Source organism: Pan troglodytes, chromosome 21 (genome assembly GCF_028858775.2).
Source record: "Pan troglodytes isolate AG18354 chromosome 21, NHGRI_mPanTro3-v2.0_pri, whole genome shotgun sequence".
Taxonomy (NCBI): Eukaryota; Metazoa; Chordata; class Mammalia; order Primates; family Hominidae; genus Pan; species Pan troglodytes.
The window spans coordinates 29,072,079-29,085,517 of NC_072419.2; the positions used below are offsets into that span (position 1 = coordinate 29,072,079).

The window sequence follows — 13,439 nt, forward strand, 5'->3', positions numbered from 1 at the left end:
GGAACACAAAACTTACAGAGATAAAATGTAAGTTATGAAATTGAAGAAGCAGTGGGTCATATAAGTCTTGGAAGCCAAGATGAGGCATTTATACTCATCAAATTAGGTACAAGGAAGTCATTGATAGTTTTTGAGCACAGGAAGGAAGTATTCTAACTGTTCTTTCACAATATCAGGTTTACAGTAATAGATAGGATAAATGTGGTGAGCACAGACATGGTGTGGGGGAAATTATTTATAGGACTACTGTTCTAGTTTCAGTAAAAAGAACCTCTAAAGGGTTGTGGGGGGCAGAAATGGAATAAAAGGATGTAGCAACAGGCTGACAGTGTGAGATCGAAGAAAGAACCAAGAAAGATGGTTCTTTCTACAGCCAGTCACTTCTGGGCATGGAGGATGCCACTTGTTCAACATCACAAGGATTTATCATGCAATTGTTTTGTGCCAGGCACTGCTCTTGACTATGTAAACACAGCAGGAAGCAAGACAGCAAAAACACAATCTCTCTTTCCACCCAGGTTCCATAAGAGATGCACAAGCAGGAAATTCAGGACTAAGAGATTGCACACTGGTTTTCCTCTGCCTGAAATATCCTTCCTCTTATCTCCTTTACCTAGAAAATACCTCTTCATCCCTTAAAACCACCCAACTCCCCAACTTAAACATTTGTCCCTGATTCTTTCATTGAACTTTGCTCATTCTTCCGGCACTTCCCTTGAGAGACAACTAGGTTTTTTTGGGTAAGAAAAACTTTTATAATCGTAGTAGCTTGTGAAAGGTCTCTTGGAGGTTGTGTTGAAACTATGAGTTCAAACCATTAGTAAGTCAAAAATCTGTAAAATTTCATCAGTTTATCAGGGTTGAAGCTCATTATTTGTCCTAACAGTTTGGAAACATAGAGGACCCTGCCCACCATCCACCTCCTCATGCTCACCCCAGATAGAATCCCACAGGTATGTTATGCAGCATGATGCCTGTGCATGCAAATCTCTGGGCCTGCTGGGTGATATTTTTCCCTGTCCTTCTGTTCTCACTCACTGGACTAAGGCAGCAGGTGCATGTGGGTCTGGGGCACATGGACAATCAGCACAGCCCTTGGGGTCAAGCTGACTTGAGTTGAAATTGAGGCTTTTCTACCTGAGCCTCAAGGCCTTGGACAAGGATGTCAATGTTGTGGAGCCTCAGCTTTTTTTTTTTTAACCTGTTAAGGAGGAAGAAGAAAGCCTGACTCTCGAGTTCCTAGGAGAATTAAATAGTGTGATGAATACAAAGCTCCTGGCCCATTGCAGGCATTTAACAAGTGGTGTGCTTTTATGTGGGTCAAATAGGATTTTCACGAATAGCAAGGGCATTCTGGAAGTTGAAGAACACTCTGATGACAACAATAACCTGCAGGCTATCAGGTGTATGTGAAAAGGGAAGAAAGTGGTTCCAGTGGGGAAGAGGGCAGTGAAAGGTGGAGAGCCTATGACAGTGCTGGCACCAGCCACCATGGCACTATATCCTGAAAATTTAGTTATGGCCTAGGTAGACTTTTCATTACTTAATGGGCAAAAAATGACAAAATGCGTGTTGAAGTTTCATTCATGCATTGATTCAACAAATATTTATTCAGTGCCTACTATGTGCCAGGCACTATTTACAACAGTGAATAAGACAGAGAAAACCATTGCTCTCTGGAAGATTTCATCCTAGTGATGGGAGACAAATAAGAAGCAAATATAGAAGCAAAATATCAGAGTCGTGAGTGCTTTGAGGAGCAATGAAGCATGGATGCGGTAAGTTGAGTGGAGCCAGGACTGGGCCTCATCTTTCAGCAGGCTCGGGGACCCCCACGACCCTTCTGAACCTGAATGTTCTGGTGGACAGCAGCCACTGCAAAGTCTGGGCCCATCCTGCTTCTTTCCCAGTCGTGGTTTGCAGCTAGCCTTCGGGAATCAGTTCCCAGTCATCACACATACTTTCCCCAAAACTTGCAGCTTTATTAAAGAAAATCTTCATGACAGGAAAATACGTGTGGCTGTGGAGGAGCACAAATAAAAATTTAAAATAAATTAAAAACTGAACAAGTGTATTTGTCCGTGGATTCCAGGGAAAATTCCAGACATGCCCACAGCTGGTGGCAGCATTGATCCTCAGCCCAGGTGGTCAACAAAAGAAGAACTCAGGCACACTTCCCTGGGGCAGGAGTAAAGGAACAGTGTGCACACCTAACAAGAAATGACAGGCAGGTGTGATACAGAAGGTTCCAGAAGTAGAGCAGAGGCAGGACACAAGATGGTCCAAGGCTCAGCCAGAGGGAAGGTTACCTGCTGCATTTGGGTCTACAGTCCTTGGTCCTATAGCTGTCAGCAGAGGTGCTATATTAGTCCATTTTCATGCTGCTGATAAAGACATACCTGAGACTGGGAAGAAATAAAGGTTTAATGGACTTACAGTTCCATGTGTCTGGGGACGCCTCACAATCATGGCAGAAGGTGAACAGCACATCTCACATGGCAGCAGACAAGAAAAGAAAGAGAGTTAGTGCAGGGGAATTCCTCTTATTAAAACCATCAGTTGTCATGAGACTTACTCACTATCACGAGAACAGCACAGGAAAGACTTGCCCCATGATTCAATTGCCTCCCATCGAGTCCCTTCCACAACACGTGGGAATTCAAGATTAAATTTGGGTGGGGACACAGCCAAACCATATCATTCCACCCCGGCCCCTCCCAAATCTTACATCCTTACATTTCAAAACTAATCATACCTTCCCAGCAGTCCCCAAAAGTCTTAACTCATTTCAGCATTAACTTAGAAATCCACAGTCCAAAGTCTCATCTGAGACAAGGCAAGTTCCTTCCACCTATGAACCTGTAAAATCAAAAGCAGATTAGTTACTTCCTAGATACAGTGGGGGTACAGGCATTGGGTAAATACACTGAGGATGCCATGAGGCATCCCCAGCCACATGGAACTATAAGTCCATTAAACCTTTATTTCTTCTTGCAGACTCTCATTACAAATGAGATAAATTGGCCAAAACAAAGGGGCTACAGGCCCCATGCAAGTCTGAAATTCAGCAGGGAGTCAAATCTTAAAGTTCCAAAATGATCTCCTTTGATTTCGTGTCTCACATTCAGGTCACACTGATGCAAGAGGTGGCTTCTCATGGTCTTGGGCAGCTCCACCCCTGTGGTTTTTCAGGTTACAGCCTTGCTCCTGGCTGCTTTCATAGGCTGGCATTGAGTGTCTACAGCTTTTCTGGGTGCACATTGCAAGCTGTGGGTGGATCTACCATTCTGGGGTCTGAAGAACAGTCGTCCTCTTCTCACAGCTCCACTAGGCAGTGCCCCAGTAGAGACTCTGTGTGAGGGCTCCAACCCCACATTTCCCTTCTGCCCTAGCAGAGGTTCTCCATGAGGGCCCCACCCCTGCAGCAAACTTATCCCTGGACATCCAGGCATTTCTATACATCTTCTGAAACCTGGGTGAAGGTTCCCAAACTTCAATTCTTGATTTCTGTGCACCCACAGGCTCAACACCAGGTGGAAGCTGCCAAGGCTTGAGGCTTGCACCCTCTGAAGGCACAGCCTGAGCTCTATGTTGGCCCCTTTCAGCCATGGCTGGGGCAGCTGGGATGCAGGGCACCATGTTCCTAGGCTGCACACAGCACGGGGACCCTGGGCCTGGCCCGCAAAACTACTTTTTCCTCCTAGGCCCCTGGGCTTGTGATGGGAGGGGCTGCTGTGAAGACCTCTGACATGTCCTGGAGACATTTTCCCCATTGTCTTGGGGATTAACATTCGGTTTCTCATTACTTATGCAAATTTCTGCAGGTGACTTGAATTTCTTCTCAGAAAACAGGATTTTCTTCTCTATCACATTGTCAGGTTGCAAATTTTCTGAACTTTAATGCTCTGCTTCTCTTATAAAACTGAATGCTTTTAACAGCACCCAAGTCACATCCTGAATGCTTTGCTGCTTAGAAATTTCTTCTACCAATATCTTAAATTAACTCTTTCAAGTTCAAAGTTCCACAAATCTCTAGGGCAGGGGCAAAATGCCACCAGTCTCTTTGCTAAAACATAACAAGAGTCACCTTTGCTCCAGTTCCTAACAAGCTCCTTATCTCCTTATGAGACCACCTCAGCCTGGACTTTATTGTTCATATCACTCTCAACAGTTTTGTCAAAGCCATTCAACAAGTCTCTTGGAAGTTCCAAACTTTCCCACATTTTTCTATCTTCTTCTGAGCCCTCCAAACTGTTTCAATCTCTGCCTGTTACCTAGTTCTAAAGTTGCTTCCATATTTTTGGGTAACTTTTCAGCAACACCCCACTCTATTGGTACCAATTTGCTGTATTAGTCAGTTTTCATGCTGCTGATAAGACATACCTGAAATTGGGAAGAAAAAAGGTTTAATGGACTTACATTTCCATGGGGCTGGGGACACCTCACAATCATGGCAGAAGGTGAAAGGCATGTCTTACATGGCAGCAGACAGGAGAAGAGAGAGAGCTCGTGTGGGAGATTTCCTCTTTTTAAAACCATCAGATCTCATGAGACTTATTCATTGTCATGAGAACAGCATGGGAAAGACTTGCCCCCACGATTCAATGACCTCCCACTGGGTCTTTCCCACAACATGTGGGAATTCAAGATAAGATTTGGGTGGGGACACAGCCAAACCATATCAGGCACCTCTGAAGGCTTCTTGCAGACCCTCTCTGGAGGAGCACTCAAGACCAAGAAGGGCAGGAGACTATCAGGACCACTTGAGAAGGCTACTGCTTGATTTCCCCGCTCCATGCTAGCGCCCTTCATCCATGCTCCACACAGAAACATTTGCACTCAATACTCCCAGCCTCACACCCTTCACCTTCCCTCCCCCACTGTGCCTACCCTTACCCCTCACCCACTCTGAAGTCAAATTCCTGAGGACAGCCTGTCTCCCTGGCTTTTCCTTCAGCCTGACACTCAGTCCAGGGGATGCTTAAAAGCTGGGCTCTGTCATGTTGCCTTAGGCAAACCATGCAGGCAACTCACACTTCAGCTCCCTCTTCTGTAAAGTGGAAATGCTAATTCCTCTGAGGCATTTGTGAAGAATAAGTAGAAAACTAACATGTAAAGGATTCAGCATAGTGACTGGCACACAGCGAGTGGTGAGCACATGTTTGCTATTAGGGCTGATACTGGAGCTATTGAATTGCTTGGGATCCCTGCATGGTGCTGTCACTCACATACCTGGGCCATGCTCAGTGCCACCCATCACCTGGCAGGGGCTTCATCTTCAGAACTCAAAGGCAAGCTTCCTGGACCCTCCAGCTTCACCTAAATGCTTCCCTTTAGTTATCTCAGGTACCAGATCACCCTTCTAGCACAGCACCGTCCTTTTCAAAATTGACAGTATCTGTTTATATATCTAAACCTTCCCTCCATAATATAAACTCCAGAAGGTGAGGAAATGTGTCTGATCCATCTTGGCATCTCCATTATGGAACAAATTGACTTGTATTGAGGGACACAGAGAGATGGACAGTCAGAGGGAGAGGCAAAGCTAATAAAATTCCCAATTTATTTTCCACCAATACCCCCCTATGCATTGTTAATAAACACACACACACACACACACACACACACGCAGAAACACACACACACAGAATAAATAAAATGTATATATTTCCATCTTGTTCCAAGTAAATCATTCCATATCCTCAGCCATAACATTTTAATAAAGATAAAATTAATTTAAAATATATAATTGAGTTGACTCATGTGCCCAAATACATAGATTTTGCAAGTAGCTATTGTGACAATAGCAGCTAATATTTATTGAAAACGTACTGTGTGCCAGGAAAGATGCTAAGGGCACCATCTTTTTAACTAAATTGGTCATCCCAACAAGCTGCAAGAGGATGTTGATGTCCTGATTTTATACTTTGTGAAATAGATCCAGAGATGTTAAGGAGGTGCTCAAGGTCACACAGCATAGTACAGCACTTGAAATTAGTTTTTTTTCCCTCTCTTTTGTGTTATGAGTTGAAGTGGATCCCTAAAAATGACATAAGCCCCAGTGGTCCAGGCACAGTGCCAGCTTTATCCAGCATAGTGGGCATTGAGTTGGGTTTATTTTCATTTAAAAAATGGACAAGAAGCCTGGGCAACATGGTGAAACCCTGTCTCCACAAAAAATACAAAAATTAGCCCAGCAAGGTGGCCTAGGGCTCTTGTCCTGGCTACGCAGGAGGCTAAGGTGGGAGAATCACTTGAGCCCCGGAGACAGAGGTTACAGTGAGCTGAGGTTGCACCACTGCACTCCAGCCTGGGCAATAAAAAGAGACCCTATCTCAAAAAATGAATAAATAAATAGTTAAAATAAAATAAAATAAGATAAGAGAGGTTGAATGCTGGTTTGAGGCCACATACCTTAGAGGACTGGCTGGTTCACAGACATCTTTTCACTGCATGCCAAGCTAAGTCAAATAAACTAGAGTGACAGTAGAATCCCAATCTATGACTTCCGGTGATCTAGGTCTTGTAACCTAAGCAGGGCTCTGCTAGCCAGCCAGGAGGATGGAAGTGGGAAGGTGCTGAACCTTCAGGGAAGGTGTTGTCAGCGAGGAGGTCGGCATGGGATTTGTGTGATGAGGAATGAGACTAAAACAGTAGTTTGAGATCAAATGGAGGATGGTGGAGAAGTAAGTTTAGAATTTCTTTTTCTTTCTTTCCTTTTCTTCTTTTTTGACAGGATCCTGATGTGCCACCTAGGCTGGAGTGCAGGGACACGATCACAGCTTACTGTAGCCTCAGCCTCCTGAGGAGCTGGGACTACAGACACTTGCCACCATGCTTGGCTATTTTTTTTTTTTTTAAGACAGTGTCTCTCCATGTTTCCCAGGCTGAAGTTTAGAACTTCTTGCTGGGGAAACCTCTTATGCAGGTCAATCAAAGTGCTGAACATGAACGTTTTAGGTAAAGATGGTTAAGGAGACTGACGTGACAGAGCAAATATTACAAAAGGAGAGCTGACAGTACATACGGAACCTTAGTAGATAGAAAGGGGTGGGTGAGGGAAGGATTCATTCTTTAGAGATACTGTGTCTGAGGGGATGATGGGGCCTCCAGGTAGGGAGGTCTGGCGAGCAGCTGAAGAGGGGAGGAAGGCAGGAAATGTGGAGTGCCTCCTACACAGAGCTGAGGACTGCAGAGAGAGCAGAGGAAGTTTGTCTGCTCAAGATGGAGAAGTCAAGAGAAAGAAGAGCATGGGGCTTAATCTGGGCCCAGAGCTGCTCCCCATGCATGGATGGAAGGAGGCTGGGCAGTTCATTAAGGATGTGACTGCAGCTTCTGAAGAAAACCAGCAACCGCAGCATCATGGAAGTGTGGGGGCAAGAGAGCTTCAAGGAGAGGCTGATCAACCATATCCACTACTGCCACAGTCACAGATAATGTCACTAGAGAGATGGCCACTGGGTTTGTCATTCAGAGGTCAACCTTTTTCAGTGCCTTTTGGCAAACAAAATGGTAGAGATTTGAGAAAGGACTCTGGATAGTATCAAGGCAGTAGAAGCATCCTGTACAGAGGACTTCTTCAACCAGGTCAGCAGTCACCAAGAGGAGGGAGATTGAGGAGAGTCTAGAAGAAGAGCATGTGGCCCCAATGGATCAGAAGATGGCCACTCCAGACTCCAGTCTATCTCTAACATTAAACTCCTGAGAGATTTGGGGCAAATATCTTCATGAAGGTGAGCCTCTATTTTCTCATTTGTTTATTTTGGAAAAATTAAAGAGAATAGTATATCACATCACACAGTTCCCACAATACCAGCCCACGCCAATCCTGATTCATCACTACTCAACACGCTTTGTCCTCCCACTGGTTTATTTGCAAGTTCATTCCAGATATGAAATCATTTCTTCCTTAAATAATCTTTTGAATTTTTCTCCAACAGATACAATCATTTAAAAGTATAATTTGGGAGGCTGAGGTGGGTGGATCACGAGGTCAGGAGATTGAGACCACCCTGGCCAAAATGGTGAAACCCCATCTCTGTTAAAAATACAAAAATTAGCTGGGTGTGGTGGTGTGTGCCTGTAATCCCAGCCACTTGGGAGGCTGAGGCAGGAGAATAGCTTGAACCCGGGAGGCAGAGATTGCAGTGAGCAGAGATCATGCCACTGCACTCCAGCCTGGTGACAGAATGAGACTCCATCTCAAAAAAAAAAAAAAAAGTATAGCCACATAGCATTACTACATCTAAAAAGTTAACAGGAATTTCTGAATAGCACATAAGTGTTCAAAGTTCCCCCTTTCTCTCACACTATTTGAGGGTAAGGCAGAGTTGCTTTATTAAAATCAAGATCCAAAGGTCTACACATGATCCACACATGATCTTTGGCTAACATGTGTTTCTCTCTTTTACATCTGTAAGTTTTCTCTCTCTGTGTCTTTCTTCTTGATGCTTATTTGTTGAAGAAACAAGGTAGTATGTCCTGTAGAGTTTCCCACCATGTGGATCTCACTGGTGCCATCCACATGGTGCCATTTAATAGGTTCCTCTGTTCCCTGTATGTTCTGTCAGCTGGAAGTTAGACCTGAGGATTGCTGCAGTCCATATTTGATTTTTGTCGAAAAATGTTGTGTATTTTCTAATGCATCATGTAAGTATGTACAAGTTTCTCATGGTCTCTTTTTTTTGCAATGTTCAGATGGATGTGTGGGTTCAGAGACCATCTACTCAATCAATCCACTGTAAACTCCCAATACTTTTACTATGTTGTCAAGAAATTTTAAGTTCTTACTATCTTACAAACCATCTAATCCATTTTGACCAGCAGAAAATTCAAGACTCTACATTAAGTAGATCAAGACATACAAAATACCAATGTCTTAAATATAAAAAGCATATAATTTCCATGATGAACTATGGTCAATTTTTCAAAAATGAAAGCAATGTTCAGAATGTGGTCTGTCAATGAAATGGAAATAATAAGTATGGAATATCTCAAACAAACAAACAAACAAAAAAACAGATATTCAGCCAGGCATGGCGGCAAGTGCCTATAGTCCCAGCTATTCAGGGGGCCCAAGCTGGAGGATGGCTTGAGTCTCAGAATTGGAGGCTGCAGTGAGCTATGATCACACGACTGTACTTCAGCCTGGGTGACAGAGAGAAATGCTATCTCTGGAAAAAAAAAAAAAGTATGAATGATTGTTGTGGGGGGAGCAGCTTGTACAAACTATCCGTCTAGGAGGATATTAGCAGATCCCTGTAGACACGAACTATTTCTAACAACACAGGAGGTGCTAGAAGCTGATGCTGGAGGTTGCTGACAGTAACTAATGTGGAGATTTTCCTTATCATAAAGGGCCTGCACTAGATGCTGGCAGAGAGAATGGAAAACTAGGTGTATTTTTTTTAGATATTCCATACCTATTATTTCCATTTCATTGACAGACCACATTCTGAACATTGTTTTCATTTTTGAAAAATTGAAGGAAGAACTGAAAGGATTTGGTAAATAATTTTAAAAAGAGAGAGTGGAGATATCACCAATACCTTGACCAACTAACTCTTAAGTAACAAAAGAATGTGAATTGGGGGTTTCATAAAAATATGAAAAATATCCTGCAGATTTAGGCCAATGGACACCCCACCTTGTATTCCTCTACCTTGTGGATAACTAGCATGGTCTGTTATATAACCCCAGAAATTTCCCTAAGCCATCAGAATCCACCCCTCATCTCTAAATATTTTTTATAACACTGCTCATAAATAACAAGTAGAGCCATTGCTTGGAGGTAGTCTATAAAGCAGAGGCATGGGGCAAATGGCATTTTGAAGCAAAACAAAAAGTTTTCAATTTATCCGGAAAGAAAAAAAAAAAAAAAACAAATCAGACCCTGCATAACAAATTGGTTATATAAATACTCTGCGGTTGGGAGAGCTGCCAATACCCCTGCACATACAGAGAATTTTGTAGGAGAAAGTAAAAATTTTGATCAACACCAGCAGAGCCTAATAGGCTGGGAGCCTGAGGCCTGACAAAGAGGCAGGAGGCACACCAGAAAACCCCTCTAACCTTGGAGGTGAGAAAGAAGGCAAAGGGAGGGAGGAGGCGAAACCTAGAAATAAAGATCTCGGAGAAACAACCCAATCTTGGAGCGAGCCCCAAAAATGCTTGTTAGAAGACCCACATTGAACAAAAGATCTAAATCTCATCATTTTGGTCTAAGATTTCAATGGAGAATTCCCCCACCCTCACCCAGTCCCTGCCAACTTGTTGTTACCCATCCAGCAGGACAAGGGGCTTACCGCTGCCAGCTGCCTCTCTAAGAGGAATTTCAACCACAAATGCTGGCATTTGACCAGAGACAGCCCACATGGGCATGCGGAATTAGGTCTTCATTGGAATAACTGAGCAGAAGAGCTGGGGCCTGGAAAGAGACTTCCTGGACATCCCAGGGCCCTTGTAGTGGCCAGGCCACTGTCTTGAGACCTCAGGTTCTGTCCAGGAGGGTATTGTGGTCTGGTGTGGAAGGGGTCAGTATTTCCTATAAAGAAGGAGTGTTTTAAGGGTGATAAGAACTTAGCCATCTCTTCCCTATTTAAGAGGAAGTCGGTGTAAGTCCTTGGGCCCAGAGTTACATGGAAAAAGATATCAGGTCTTGTAAGAAAGTAGGCTTTGCACCACAGAAGGAGGCATTTGCAATGCAGAGACCGGAAAGGAGAAAAGAGGGTGACGTGTGCTCCATAGAGAGCAGCAGGGGAGCAGATCAGGATCCCCACCCCTTCTCCTGAAAGTATTCGAGCCTCACTTGAGACAAATTCTTAAGATAATCATAAAAATCCATAGCAACTTTGTTGATGTTGGGGTTTGCACTGAGATTCCAAATCAAGAGGCTGGGCAAGCGAAACAGGTTCGGATTTCTTTCACACAGCAGGTGAAAGAATGTAAGGACTCCTGGTCAAAGTCAAGAGCCCGGCACTGCCTGCTCTGGTCACATCTATTCTGCCCCACATTTCTATAGCAGGAAATTAGGCCAAAATGCATCTCCAGCATCATTCACTTCCGAAATGCTCTCCATAACAAACTTTTTCACAATGGTCTGTGAAATTGTTTGTTTTGTTTATCCTCCGATGGAGGAGAGAAACTGAGTCCAATAGACGAGTTGGCATTTCCAAGCCTTTCACCCATGTCTGGGGCCATGGGGATGAAAATGCACCCACACCTCAAGTAAATGCTGTATCAGTGTTTCAGCACAAAAAAGAATAAGATGCTTTTGAGAGTGTGTGGCAAGTGATCTGAGTCATGAGGTCTCCAGAACCCTGATTCGAACAGTAAAATGAAGGAAATAGCCAAAGGCCTCTCCTATGCTGCTCCTCCGGTATTGACTGCCTGGACAGCACTACAGCCTTGGGTAGACAGATGCTCACAAGACAATTCTCTCTGCTGGAAACCGGAAGGCTGTGTGTGTGTGTGTGTGCAGCCTCAGACAGGTGACCTCGGAAAGCAGGAGTGAGGCCTTGGGGAAGTCGAGGCTGGCAAGAAGGAAAAGTCAACTCTGGGAAGCATCATTAGGCTGGTCACGGCCACAAGCAGCAGGGGCTCCAGCCAGCCAGCACCCTGTGAGGAGCCAAGTGGAATGCCGGCCAGAAGCATCCCCAGGGGAGCACAGGTGAGGGAAGCACGTACCCCACCCCCAGGGCTTGGGGCTTGCCCTGAGCGTTGACTTTGTGTCACTCTGGCCTGCACACACACACAGGCCAGGCACATGGTGCCTCCCAAGAGCAGAAATCAAAATTCTATGTCAATGCCAAGTGCTTCTTGGCCGAGGGTACCGTTCCCCATGGCCACAGCAGGGATGCCAGGTGAAACTAGAGGAACCTAAGCCTGGGGGGTCCCCAAAGTCGGGTCCCCAAAGTCATCACCCAACAAATCTTTTCTTTCTTCTTAAAAACACATATACTCATCATTCTGGAAGCTGCCCTGACATTCCAAGTTTGGCCTGCACACTCTGTTCTCACACCGGCCCTGCCATCCCTACTACCCTCCATCCTCTTTGCTCCTTCTTGTCTAGCAGAAGGGAGCAGGAGCCTGCCTGCCAGCTGTGTCTCCTAAGGCAGCCCTGGCTGGGCTTCTCTCCCCTCTGCCTGTACGGCCCGATGTCCAGATGTCAAGGGTCTGTCTTTTTATAGAAACAAAGAGCCATGCAGAATCACTGTTTTTGGGATTGCTGTCCTTGCAGCTGTGATGAAAGTCGATGACTTTCCAATCATTTCCTCTAACTTCCAAAGGGCTGGAGTAGCAAATGCCCCTTCCCCTCTTTCGCATGTTTGCAGGATGGGAGTTTCAGATGTTGTTTACCTGCCAGACGTGGAGTGGAGGCTTCCCAAAGCAGCATGATGTACCCACTTCAGGGCCACATGGTAACGGGGACTGAGAGAACAGGGCGTCTTTTCTAAGACGGACCGAGCCAATCTGAGCAGTCTGGCCCTGCCCGCAAAGTCTGTGTGGCCTTAGGAACGTAATTTAACCTCCATGGGCTCCATTTGCTTCTGTTTGAGACCCTCTTCCTAATTGTGCCCGTGGTGCCTAGTTCATAATCAGTTCTCAGTTCATGGTGGCCCCCCTTCATCCCCCAAATGTCAAAGTCTCCAGCTTCCCATTTCCCTTCCATTCCTGACTCTTAAGTCCTTAAATTGGGTGACCATTAATATTACTGCTAGGAGCATTTTCAGAGCACTTTACATTTACAGCGTTTTTTCCTTCCCAAATTGTTCTCGGTCCTTTCTTCGGAATAGGTATTAAAAACACCTCATTGGACAAATTCCTTTCCCTAGAAGATACATCAGGAATATGGTTGGAGAAGGCAGGGTCATAATTCGGAGAATTCAGGGTTGATTTCCCTTACCTTCCTGCTCTTTTGCTGTAAAGCTCGGAGCCCCAGGAAGTGCCGCCAAACTACCCCTTATTTTCCCTCCAAGAGCAGGGCAGAATAAATTGCTATTTTGTTTGGTTTTGTTTCCCATATACAAGGCCTCCCAGGCCCTGGAACCTAGGCTACTGGCATTTTAATTAATGTTAATGACTGGGATGACCCCCTCCCCATTGAATCTGAGTAAGGGAAATAAACAGGCAAACCCAAACAAAGCCATGTGCGGATGTGGTACCCTCTAGAAAAGCTGACCTCTCCGATGGCTGGCTAGGGTCTCTAACCAGGCCCACACTCCTTCCTCATATTCCCCCAATTTTGAATTTTTTTAGTTCAAATAGAAATTGGTTGCAGGGGGAAGCAGGTAGATTTCTTCCTTTAATACATAAATGATTCTGGGTCCTCGGAATCAGAATCCCCACTTTCTTATTACTAGGAGCATTTTTACTCTGAGATCAATACAACCAGAATGTGTCCAACCATAACTTTACAACAACAGAAAAGATACATAGCA

At 44.8% G+C, this 13,439-nt stretch overlaps 1 long non-coding RNA gene across 2 annotated transcripts in view; it reads right to left on the reverse strand.

The window, feature by feature from the left end:
* Window positions 1-1,572: 1,572 nt before the first annotated feature.
* Window positions 1,573-13,439, reverse strand: part of LOC100611392 (uncharacterized) — a 31,322-nt gene continuing 19,455 nt past the window's right edge. Inside the window, exons 5-6 of one of the 2 annotated variants that reach the window (XR_129313.7) lie at window positions 2,437-2,859; window positions 1,573-2,020 (exon numbers count right to left, since the gene is read on the reverse strand). This is a non-coding gene — a long non-coding RNA (uncharacterized LOC100611392). Of the gene's footprint in view, window positions 2,860-13,439 lie in introns of both variants that reach the window. The other variant, XR_008541196.2, reaches the window with a different exon arrangement.